Raw genomic sequence first — 12,827 nt, forward strand, 5'->3', positions numbered from 1 at the left:
TTTCTTGATTCAAGAGTCTTATTTTTTCCATTCTGAAACAACAGTAAAATGTTGAAGGGCACTATGCTATAGATTATAATTTGGTGATTTAGTCTATCTTCAATTATTTAACATTTTTTTTGCTCTATTCTATATTACACTTCGATACTCAAAAAATAAGCTATAATATTTATAATAAAACCCGAAAAGTATATGATACTTCAATACAAATTGAAGAGAATGTTATTCGTGAATCAAGTAGTTTTTTTATTCAGTATAGCTATCTTTTAATTTACTTTTTTCGTTGTTAGTGTTTTTGTAAATTATTTTTGTGCGTATTTTTTTAATAATACTCTTATCAGGAATGATGTCTATATATATATTAAAAATATAGTATATTATATATTTATTCTCCTCGGCATATTAGATTTCTATTGTGATGTTCTAATTAGCCGTTGCCCCTTTGCGCCCCATTTCCGAGGTCAACCAGCTTGAAAATAGAATAAAAAAAATTATCTCACGGTCGACGTTGACGAAGGATAAGTCATATTCAGAAATAATATTTTTTTTTACGATCCGCTTCCGCGTTTATATATATTTTTTTTTACTTTCAGCGCCCTTAGTCGCAATTAATTTAAAAAAAGTAATGAAAAACAACAGCAAACTGTCCGGCTGACTAATATTTCAAACTTTATGACACGGATAAATTATTAAAGGTGTCTTGAGCACTTGAACTATCAATAAAACAGAAAAAAAAAACTAAAAAAGAAAGTACGATTATCGCTCACTGTTAACTTTATTAAATAATGTTAATTTAAAAGTTTTTTATTCATAATCTTATGAATATAATTTATTTTAAAGTAATAAAAAAGTTTAGTAATAGTGATAGTGTGATAATTAAGTGAAGGAACTTGGTAAATGTCTTATAGTTTACACTATATAAATTTAATAAGGATAAGGACAAGTATGAAACTGAGTAAAGAGATTGCGAATTGAAAAAATTACAAAGAGATCTGTTAAACTTTTTGGTCCCTAGGTCACTCTTGAAGGCCACTGTTGTTTGCCTTCTCGTTGTCCTTCAATGTCTCGCGTTTATTCACATTCTTTTTCATTTCTTGTATGCTCGAGTGGACTAAACTTGCAACAAGTATGCCCTTTTGATAATTTAGGTGCCCATAAATATTATAATTAAAACTTAATAACAATTATTATTATCTTCTGTATTCCGATAAAAATAGATGCTTGTATATTATGTATGAGATCACTGAACTCCAATACCATTCAACCGATCACCATGAAAATTGACTTTTTTTTTTTTTTTTATTTTTTCTACGAAGAAGATTTTTCACTGTTCCCTTTATTGTGAATCGCCGCCAGATGGCGCTGCAAAATACCAACTTTTATCTCATTCAGCCGATTACCATGAAAATTATTATGCATAAATATTTTAATAGGAAAAATATGTTTCGCGCAATATTACAATATTTTTTTTTTCTTTTATTCTATTTTTTTTTTTTTTTTTATTTTAAATTGCTTTGAACACTATCATCATCAACGCAAAAAAAAGGGCAAGTTTTTCGTAAATATTATGTCGTTTAAATAGATACTTGGATTGGAAAAATTATTATTATTCAACGCATAAGCATAGAAGAAGTGAAAAAAATAACCAAAATGTGTGGATCGATGTATATTCTTTCGTCCAAGATAAAATGAATGTAGGTCAGAGGTTCGCGATGAGTAGGACGTACGTTTCGGAAAGAGGTCGCGAACCGCTAAAATCCTTCTACTCCACCTTTTGTCAAATATGGCGGTGCGTGGTTCCTTATATACCAATACATACAATACAATACAATACAACACACTATGATGCATTAATTAAATTCTCCTTATTCTTATTCACATTAACTCACTTTTACTTTTGCACAATCTCTGAATACTACTTGTAACTGTTATCTAAATAGATAATTAGCTACAACTAGCCTTTAGTGACGTCAAAATAATCGATAGATCGCAATAAAAAAAGCCACGATCGGGTTACCAGTACACATACCGATAACATCGAGAAACAGTGCACCCGTTAAAAGATAAAATACCAAAGTATGCTTCTATCCACTTTTCACTTGCATGTGCTCTGATATCGTTAAAAATAATAATAAGAAAAAAAATTTTAAAAAGAGTAGTGTGGGTAGATGTATGTAGAGGAAGCTTTTGTAAAATGAAATGAAAGGGATCGACTTGAGTGCGATGAGTAAAACCGCGCCCCTGACCCGTAATAATACATGGACATTCACTCACACACATGCACACATTCATACATATATACATGCATACGTGATACAACACAGCATACTAGTAAAGCTTACATCATGACAGATGTATGGCTAGATAAATGTATAAAAATATATCTATATGGAACTAGAGAAGGAGATGGGTAACAAGAGTAGTGGAAACGCGAAAGAATCCTCGCGGGGGTGTAAGTCAGGTCACATGGGCGAGGGACGCTCTTATAACAACTTTTGATAAAATTTTATTTATTTACTCTTTTATCGTTACTTTATACCCACTCGTTGTTAAATTTATATATATCTATGGTACAGTAGTGTCAAATATTTCTTTTTTATTTGTTCAATGGGTTATCCTTTACTGAATCACCAGATCTTTATTTTGTTGGAAGAATTACGAGTATTTTACTCCTACGACATCTATAAATTTATAAGAAAACATTTTTAGCACGCTTTTATTGGCCGTATATATGTATCTAACGAAAAAAAAAATTAACTTGGTTGAAGAAAAAAATTCTTGAACTGACAAAATCATTTTGAAGAGTTTCACTGTCGTGAATAAAGACCAAAAATTCTTGAGTCGAGTTAAATTTATTTAAACTTAGAAAAATTTCTCAGTTCTAGAATGTTAAGATAAAAAAAAAGTTATTTTTTCTTTTTTATTTATATAAATAGAAAATTACCCGAGTAATTGAAAGAATTATTGATAACAATTATATGTTGGCTTTAAAGAATACAAAAAAAAAAAAAAAAACGATTAACAAGCTATAAACATTCAAATCCTTATTTAAATAATTAATTTAAATCGCTCTCTCATTCAAATCCGACGCTAAACCGAACTACGATTAATAGTCCATCCATAAAGCTTAAAATTTTCATCAATAATTTACAAAGGGCTCAAAATCAAAGTAGATAATGAAAAATTTTTTTTTTATAGAATTAGAAAGAAAAAAAATGACCACATTAATTAAATTTGAAAATTACCAAAAGCTTGACCAAAATTTGTGATTCAATACCAACCATCTCTTATATTATACAACATGTAATGTATAATATCTGGACTTTGAATGCTGAGTAATTGAATCGAGTCCCCATGACAACTCCTCTATTTATTTATCTATTACAGTTGCATTGACTTCAACATTGTACCACTAATATATTATATTATCACTTGTACAACTAAACTTGATCGCGATCGATCCGCCTGATTTAAATGTACACGGACGTCGTCGAGAGAACCATCGCCACGTGCGCGCTTTTAGGACTTAATATACATGCATTTGGATTTGTCTGTACGTACATATATATAGATCCATGTATAATAGTGTTCTGTACAGTGTAAGTGTACTATATGGTAGACTTGTAGGTACATGCGCATTAATGTGCCGGCTATTGAGCGAGAGCTAATTATGGAAATATCAACATCACCGAGTCTTGGACTGCGAATAGAACGTAAATGCTGGCAAATGGAAAGTGGCTTTTCTCAACAACTATCCTCTGCACTTGTTCTATCTTCTCAACAGTTTAATAAGACTTTACATTACTTTTAAACTTTTGGATACGGAAGAATTCTTAATCAAATGTCGTCTAAATTTAGTGATGTTAAAGAGTCTCGCGGTTAAAAGAGGAAAAAAAATTTTTTTTTTACATTTACAAATACAAAGAGGGAAAATTTTATCTCCTTTATTCACATTTTTATTTTTATTTATATTTATTTGTTGTCAAGTTTAGCTTTTAGTATTATATTTTATCTCCCGGACTCCCCTACACCAGTCTAACGACGAAGGAAGATGATGGCATTTAATTTGTCGCGGTACTCTGCTAAAATACAAATATAAAAGCATCCCGTACGGATTCCTGGGTATCGGGAACGGTGACGAATTCAATGACGTCAGACTAGCTGCTGCAGTAGGAAGAAGCGTGCGCCGATTTCGCCCTTTACGACTACTATTACGTCATCGTTGCTGCGCGCGCAGTTGTAGGGTCACCGCAGAATAAATGTATACAGATATATATAAATTTTTTTTTCTATCGGATTAAACCATTGAATTGTATTGGTTTTGTAGTTATTAAAAAAAACTTATAAATTTTATTTCTACTTTAACGAAATTTTTATGCAATTGCACCGCGAATAAAAGAGAAGAAATAAAATCCGATAGACGAGTTAATGTTGGTAAGGAGGTTTTTACACCTACCAGCAAGATCAATCCACTGGAAATAAAATTTATTGCTCTGCAAATAAATCCGGTTTGCTAGAAATATTTACAATTAATTGTGGATTTTTAATATTGCAAAAAATACAAGTCGAGAAGGTAATTTAATGCGCGGAAAATATGGTTGTATGTGTAAAGGAGCGAAACGCGAGGCAATACATAATTAATGAGACTCGCTAGGAAGAAAATCGTGAATACGTGAAATAAATTGGTTTAATATTGTATAAGCTGGCGATATAGGATTTTCTATTCTTTATCATTGAAGTTATAATATTTAGTCTGTTAAAAATGAAAATAGATGTACGGAATTTAAGCGTACAATAAAGATGTACAATGTTATTTAAGCATTATTGTGTGCCCGCCGAGAAGTGAAATCAATAATAAGATTTCCTCCGTATCAGGAGTAGAGTGCTCCAGTTCTACCCTCGATTGTTGTATCAACGATCCAATCATCTTGCCGTCAATGGACCGAACAGAAATCATCCCCTCGGGCTTCATTTTTTATTATATTTTTTTTCTGCTGGGCATTTTTCTGGCCACTGGAGTGGTTTATGTATGTCGTAGCTCCGGCTTAAGTTTCTTTCTAAGAAATATTGTTGATAATTATCTTTTAAATTTTTGTATATGGCTGGATAGAGGGATTTATTAATACGGTACTTGATTAATTATACTTGGATTTTTGGAAATAATAGTTGTTAAAATTAGAATCATTCATTATTTATTTATTTTCCACGACAGTCTTATTATTTTCCAAAATTAAAAAATTGTTTTTAGGTGCACTAAAATTTATTTTTTTTTTTTTAAATTCATCTACCAATAATTCCACTAATTAATAAGTTGAATTAAAAATAATCCTTAATTTTTCCATTCTATAGTTCACAATATACAATTTTTTTTTTTTTTTTGTCAAACTAAAAGCTTTTGTTCCAGCTCTTCGATCAGATCACAAAATCCTCTTTTTATTTCTATTTTCATTTTCCTATCCCCAATAAATGTTTTATTGACAGTTCGTGAAAAATATTTAATTGACAATTAAAAATCAAAGTGTCAAGACAATAAAATTATTTAAAACCGTGATTGACTCCCGATCAGATATTTAACGGCCTTGTTCTACATTTATAGAGCCTCCGTGTTTGTTCGTGTCGGCTAATCCTCTCGTCGACAAAAGCGAAAAAGAATTGGGGTGAATGGGAGATAAAAAAAATTAACGAGTACGCCTAAGCGATTACTTACTTTCGTGATAATACAACCGTTGAATACTGAATACTAAATACTCATTACCTTTACACATTACTTCAAAAAGTGCCCATCATAACGTACATGATAAATCATATTATGTTTATAAAAAAAAAAAAAGATTGTTTCATTTTCGTTCAAATTTATAGTGGAGAGATAACGAGCTTACCGTAGCATTATGTCATGTTAATATTTAACTTTACTTGAAATGTACTAAAATAAGTATCTCACAAAAATATCCCCGACGTTTATTCTTATGAAGGAAAAAAAAACAATAATAGTACAATAAAAAGTGTAGTCTAGATATATGTAATACATATATATTTATCGAACTAACGTAATGTTTTGTTCGCCCCCGCAATAATTGATTTTCTGGAGCAAAGCAGTTAACTTCTCTCTTTGCTCAACTTATTCGCGTTCATATAACATAATTCATAATGTACTATGTAAAGTCTACTGAGCACGGTTACAGTACAAGATACAGAATAGAACACAAGTTTGAGCTCGACTCAAAAATATTCTACAATATATGTATGAAAGAGGGTGACTATTATACGCAACAACTATATAGGACAACTATCAGCTAAGACGAGGGCGACAGAGTAAGAGGGTCGAAGTCTGTCGGCGCCATGAGGATCGAACCACATCCTATTCGTACTTCATGTTCGCTAGTGAAAATATTTCATCTTTTTTTTTTAAGTAAATTACATTATTATATTACTTTATAATTATTACTTTTTATTATATATTTCGCTGTATTCAAGTTCCAATAATAGTAATAAATTTTGAATTTTCGTCGGATTCAAAAATAATTAATTGAAGAAATTCACTTACATTTGTCTCAATTTTGTACGTGTTCGTGTTCTTGATAATTTGATAATTCGATTCAGATCAATTGAATAAATAAAAATTGAATAAGAAAATTAATTTTGATTGAATAATTCAATCAAAAATTGGGGTTCGTTATAGTTTGTAGTTATTTTTTTGTTAAATTAAAGTTAGTGTTTGAAACTTGTAATTTACTAAAGAATCAATTCTTGTCCACTAAAAATTGATATAAATTATAGTGTAAACTAACAGTTTGCATCATTGAACTTTTACTAAAACTGTGTTGCTTGAAAAAAACTTTTTAGTACTGAAAAATCTTATAAATTTTTTATTTAAAAATCACGGGTTCTAATAATTTAATTTTTCTATTTCTTCGCATTATTTTAAAACGCCCCGATATTAAAATGAAATTTAGTAGCTGTAAAAATGCTCCATTACATTAATATAGTAAAATACTGCGAATGTTGAAAAATATTACTTATGCTTATGACTAAGTAGTTTCTTAAAGCTTTGATTATTATTATTATTATTATTATTACTGTTATTACATTCCATTAGATGATTACTTTACACAAAAGAGGAGTGAAGAATAAAAAATGAAGAAAATAAACGCATGCATTGAATATACAATTGTTCAGTAATGGCAATGCTCATGCGATGAGAAAGTACATTTATATATTTTATTCATAGTAGTAGTTATCGTGAAGGTCGTGGTGTCATTGATTTAACGATGAATTCAGTATCTAATATCTTCTCTTCAACTATTTTCTCTTTCGATTATTTCACTTCATTGTTATTAAAAGATGAAAAAATTTTTTTATTAAAAAAATGTAGAGCATGAAAATGAAGTTTAATTTGAAGTTGATACATTATTATTATGATTATTATTATTATTTTTGGATTTTTCAGTAAATTGGCTATCCAGTCTAATACAACAATTATTACTCTAATTTTTCGTAACATTGTTAGCATGTATATCCCTCCAGGCACAAACAATTTAGCGACAACTCATATCTAAACTTGTTATTAAAAATAAATTTGACTGAAAAAATAATTCGGATGGCCCAGACCAGGACTCGAACCTGGATCTTTTGGTTACACGCCAAAGGCTCTACCTGTTATCATTATTATTATTATTATTTTTTTTTTTTTTGAGAAACAAAGAAGACAGTGACACTATTAAATCGACTGGATAATCAATTGGTTGAATATCCTATAAGTATGAGCCAGTGACGTTATTATGCAGAAGGAAAATAAGACCCTGTCTTCATTACATGGTGTTGACGCACATAGACGATCTCGTAAGGAAGTAATAGAGTGCCCCTCTTGCAATTTATAATGGAACTCTCACATACCTTACTTCACATCATATCACATATATTTAATACTAATTCTTAGTCTTGAGCTTGCTTCCATTTGATACGTGACGTCATTTGTATGACAAACACCACACGATACCGAGTACACGAGCTACGTTAAAAGTATTATATAGAATCACCACTCGATATAAGCCTGAGTTAATTCAATTTTATTATTATTGTCATTATTATTATTATTATTGTATCATCCAGTCAATGATTTCTCATAATTATTTATAAGTCACTAGTATGTTTTTTTCCGAGTACATAACATTTATCTTATATTATTTATTCTGATAAATATTTTTACAATGATTAATAATCACAATATTATTCAATATTGATTATTATATATTATATTTTATGGGCTGTCTGATCACGAAAATACTTTTTTTTATTTATTCTCAAAATATAATTTTATATTAATGAATTGGTATTAATAATTTTTTTTTTTTTCAAACTCGACCTAATTATTCGGTTTAACTGATAAAATATTTCTATATTTGTACTCTAGTTGCGAAACAGGAATGTTGTTTTTATTAAAAAAGAAAAAAAGAAAAGTCTATTATTTATTTTTACAATAGTATTTAAAACAGACGATAAAGTCAAAGTATAACTTTTAAAATGTTTTCTATTTTCACTCACAATGATCTCATTGAGCATTTATATTTACTTGAGTTGCCGCTTTTGTTGTCTAAAACTACACATTACTTTTTTTTTTGTCTCATTCACATTTTCCACGAAATCATCTTAATTTATGTGTACTTAGTTATTTATATCTTCCATTAAAAATATAATAATAATAATAACAACAATAATACTGAACTCTGAAAATTTAACTAATAAAAATGACTTTTTTATCCGTACAAACTTATTTCATATACGTTGATTAATATCATGCATAAAAAATAAAAATAATTTGCTATAAAAATGAGCAAACAATTCGTGAAACTCAATTATAAAAACAACATGTTATTTATTTCGTGAAAACAAATAAAATTTTTTTATTATTACATTTTCTCGTTATTTTTTTTACGTTATGCACTTGTACTGACAATTGGTGTTTACTCAAAAATAGATTGTTAGAGGATAAGGGACGTGTAAAATTTATGAAAATTTTTTTTAATATAAAGCAAAGATGGAAGTGATGGAGGAGATGGAGATGATGGAGTTTAAGTTGATAAAGAGAAAATGATATTGACGTCGATTAAGATAAAGCACATAATTTTCTTTTGGCCCGAAGCCTCTCACCTAGTTTCATACGCCCTCTTTTAAGAGTACGTATCTCTCGTGTTCTACATTGCATTCTACATTCTCACGACACTTCACATAACTGCTGTTAAATCGTAAAACTTTCTGAGGAGTTTAATAATTTTGAATACATTGCTTTGCACCTAATTCTATTGATCTACATACTCATATTTTATAAATAATAATAAATTTTTTATTAAATTTAATAATTATTACAAACTTAGAAATTATTGATTAAATAAATAATTTAACAACAATTATTAATCGGATTGAACTGAAGCCTTTCGTTATTGATTATTTATCAACAAAAAAAAAAATAATAATAATAATAATATTTAATGATAGATGATAACCAGGGATCCGTATAAGATTTAATTTATTATTGAGGTGATATAATAGAAATATATGCGATTCAGAATGTTGGGGTATATAGGAACGCGAAACCGGGTCAAAGCTTTCTCCCCGTCAAAGCTGAGGAAATAACTAAATAAAGCATCACCGACGGACGACGATGCAAGCCAACCTCTACTTTTCTTCTTCGAGAACACCGTACTATGGAAATAGTGTCTTAGTGTTTTTTATAATGAAGAAATAGTACATATATATAATGAAAAATATAAATGATCATAATAGAAAAAATGAATAAAAAATATCTCGAAACTAAAGTTGAGACATTTGTGATTTTTATGGAATTTCAGCATTTTAATATTTATTCATGACCTATAAATATTTAACATTTGAATTTTAAATTATTCTCCCTTTAATTATTTATTTTACTGTTAAATTTAATGAAAATATTTGGATTAACTTCGAGTTTTTGTAAAAACAAAGTTATTGTTTTAGAGAAATGCGGAGCGGATTTTTCCACAAGAAAGCGTCAAAAAAGTCACTGAATTTCCGCTTTTTTTTTTTTTTTTTTTTTTTTTTTTTTTTTTTTTAAGACAATTTTGTTCAAACGAGTCAACAGTTTTATTCTAACGGGAGATAAAAATCACAGAAAATTTTTTAGAATTTTTTGTTCAAATTGATGAATAAAATTTTTTTTCTTGATTCAAGATACTTTTCTCCAAATCAAATAATTGAATTTTTTTTTTTTTTTTTTTTTTACTGAAAAAAAAAAAAAGTCAAATAAATCAAGCTGATGATAATTTTTACTCGCAACGACAAATAAGAAAAAAAAAACCTTGAAAACTAGAATTAAAAATTTTTTCATCAACCTAGCCAAATATTTTATTACTGAAAAAACTAATAATAGAAAAAACAAATCTTTGGAGGTCGTTTCCTCCCATTATATTTAACATTGTTATAAGTTATGACCAAGTTTTCATGGTAACAAATAATATATATAATCCCAATACCGTCAACTTTCAATATTTATATTTACAATCGGAAAAACTTTTAACAAATAACCAGAAATTCAATATCCCAAGCCAAGTATTAAATTAATGTTAAAATATCGAGTTTCAATCTCTGTAAAAATACTTGTCTTTTCATAAAATAAAAGTTGCTCTGTACAGCACAGACATATGCCTTGATTACACATATTTCTTCCTCGATTATGAAATCCTCAACAGAAAAGCAAAAAACCCACAACATAGTTTTATTTAAAACTAATCTTTAGGTCGCTGAATTTTGTCACTAAACATTTAATATTCAATACAACACTCTACTAGTAAAGTTTTATTCAGAAACCTGTCGTGTTTCATTTCTGTGGGCGCAAACTTTCCCTCCATACCGATATAACGCCCGTAAAATCTGCAGTACCGGCTTTTTATCATCATATATACGAGTGTAAATCTTAAAAACACATAGACACACGTCTAAAGTATTACAAGTGAACTCAAAAATCATTAAACCGCCTACATAAACAGACATACTTGTCCTATCGTTACACAGCTGTTACAGCCTCCGTTACCCGTCAAAGTATTGCTTTAGTTCTTTTATCTCAACTCAGTTTATCCGTTTTTTTTCTTTTTTATTTTTTGTTAGTTTGCATCCCTGCTTTCTTCACGCATAACGCCCGGTTATTTTTACTACAAACACGTGGGCTTAGTCGAATAGTTTTGTTCTATCACTTATGCTTTTACTAACTAAACGCTCTACTATGCGGTCGCTAAGAAGAATTTACACATAAAAAAAGTGGAAAATTACTTGAGTTACAACTAAAAAAAATTCAATTGCATCATGGAAATTTTTTGTCAAAAATTTATACAATTACCGATAGCCAAATTTAGATACTCAAAAAAATCGATTTTTTTTCATGCAAAAATCTTGCTGTGACAACCTATAAAACTGTAAGAGTAGTGTCCACTTTTATTGAATTCAATTGTTAACTTGTTTAATTATAATTGAGCTTGACTATTTTTTTTAATCGAAATATTTAAAATTTCTTAGAGAAGGTATTCTCCATGAATTAATAAATTATAATTTCAATCCACTAAATTTGAAATATAATCTTGTTGGTTTTTTTGCATACCTCAAGACTCAATATATCAATATAATTATATTCCCCCAAATATTAATAACCATCACTTTTGTTTCTGTTTGTACTAAAATTTATCAATTTCCCAATTTCGATAATTTATAGTGACGTTAAATAAGCAGACATTAAATGAGGATTAAAAGCTTGTGGGGTTACAAAGTTATCTCTGTCATTGGGCTATTTATCGAAATATATATATGTACACATACAATAAATACATAATACATAGATATATATTTATAAACTATGCCTTTGTGCAGGCCGATAAAAGCATAATCCTACAAAACCCGTCGAGCACCCAGGGGAAACGTTCGTCTAATTTTAATCCTCTGAGCTTTTAATTTTGTGAAATACATGACACTTGATATCTATATATATATATACATCTATTACTATTACACTATCAATATAATATTTACCTATTAAAAAAAAAAAAAAAGTAATAATGATTATATTGTTGACACCTCTGAAGATTCAGTTATTTACACCATTTTTTACTTTCAAATCCGGATAAATTTTGAAAAAAATATTTTTAGCTCCTTATTTATAGTTTTTTTTTCTACATGCGCGACTATTGTCAAGTTCTCGGTTACATACTACACATACTACTCATATATAGTGTATTTATACGATCCACATATGTGTTATTTGCGGAGATAGTCTGTATTTTTTGTTAAATCGGGTGGTAATTTATTATTTTAATATTTTTTAAACTAAAAAATGATCTTAGGAATTCACTTACGATGCGGCGTCTCGCGCGAATGTTTCCACCGAGGACGACTTATTTTAGTGCACCCCGTGTTATATCTGCACGTTTAAATAGAGCTTTTGCCTAGACGCTGGTTGCTCGTATGTTGGCACAAGGTAATCGGTTGCTTTCTTGGCAAGCTGTTTCATTTCTCGGTGCTACTGCTGGTTACTTCGCGTACATACCACACCTATAATATTTTTTTTTAACCGTAGACATTACTGTTGCGTCACTATAATTCTTACGCACATTTTTTTATATATTGAACAATATTTGTTCTAGGTAGATTTATGAAAATTCGGGAAATCAACGAGATACTTCACTTTAATTTATGTTATGAATTTTCGTAAGAATTTTTTAGTAAAGATCTTAAACAAAAAAAAAAAAAAATTATCAAGAATTAGATCATGTAGGATTTTATTTGATTCAAAATTTTTTTATTTGTTATCA

Source organism: Cotesia typhae, unplaced genomic scaffold (assembly GCF_013202065.1).
Source record: "Cotesia typhae breed Kobodo isofemale line unplaced genomic scaffold, CoteBio_Ctyphae contig_23, whole genome shotgun sequence".
Lineage (NCBI taxonomy): Eukaryota > Metazoa > Arthropoda > Insecta > Hymenoptera > Braconidae > Cotesia > Cotesia typhae.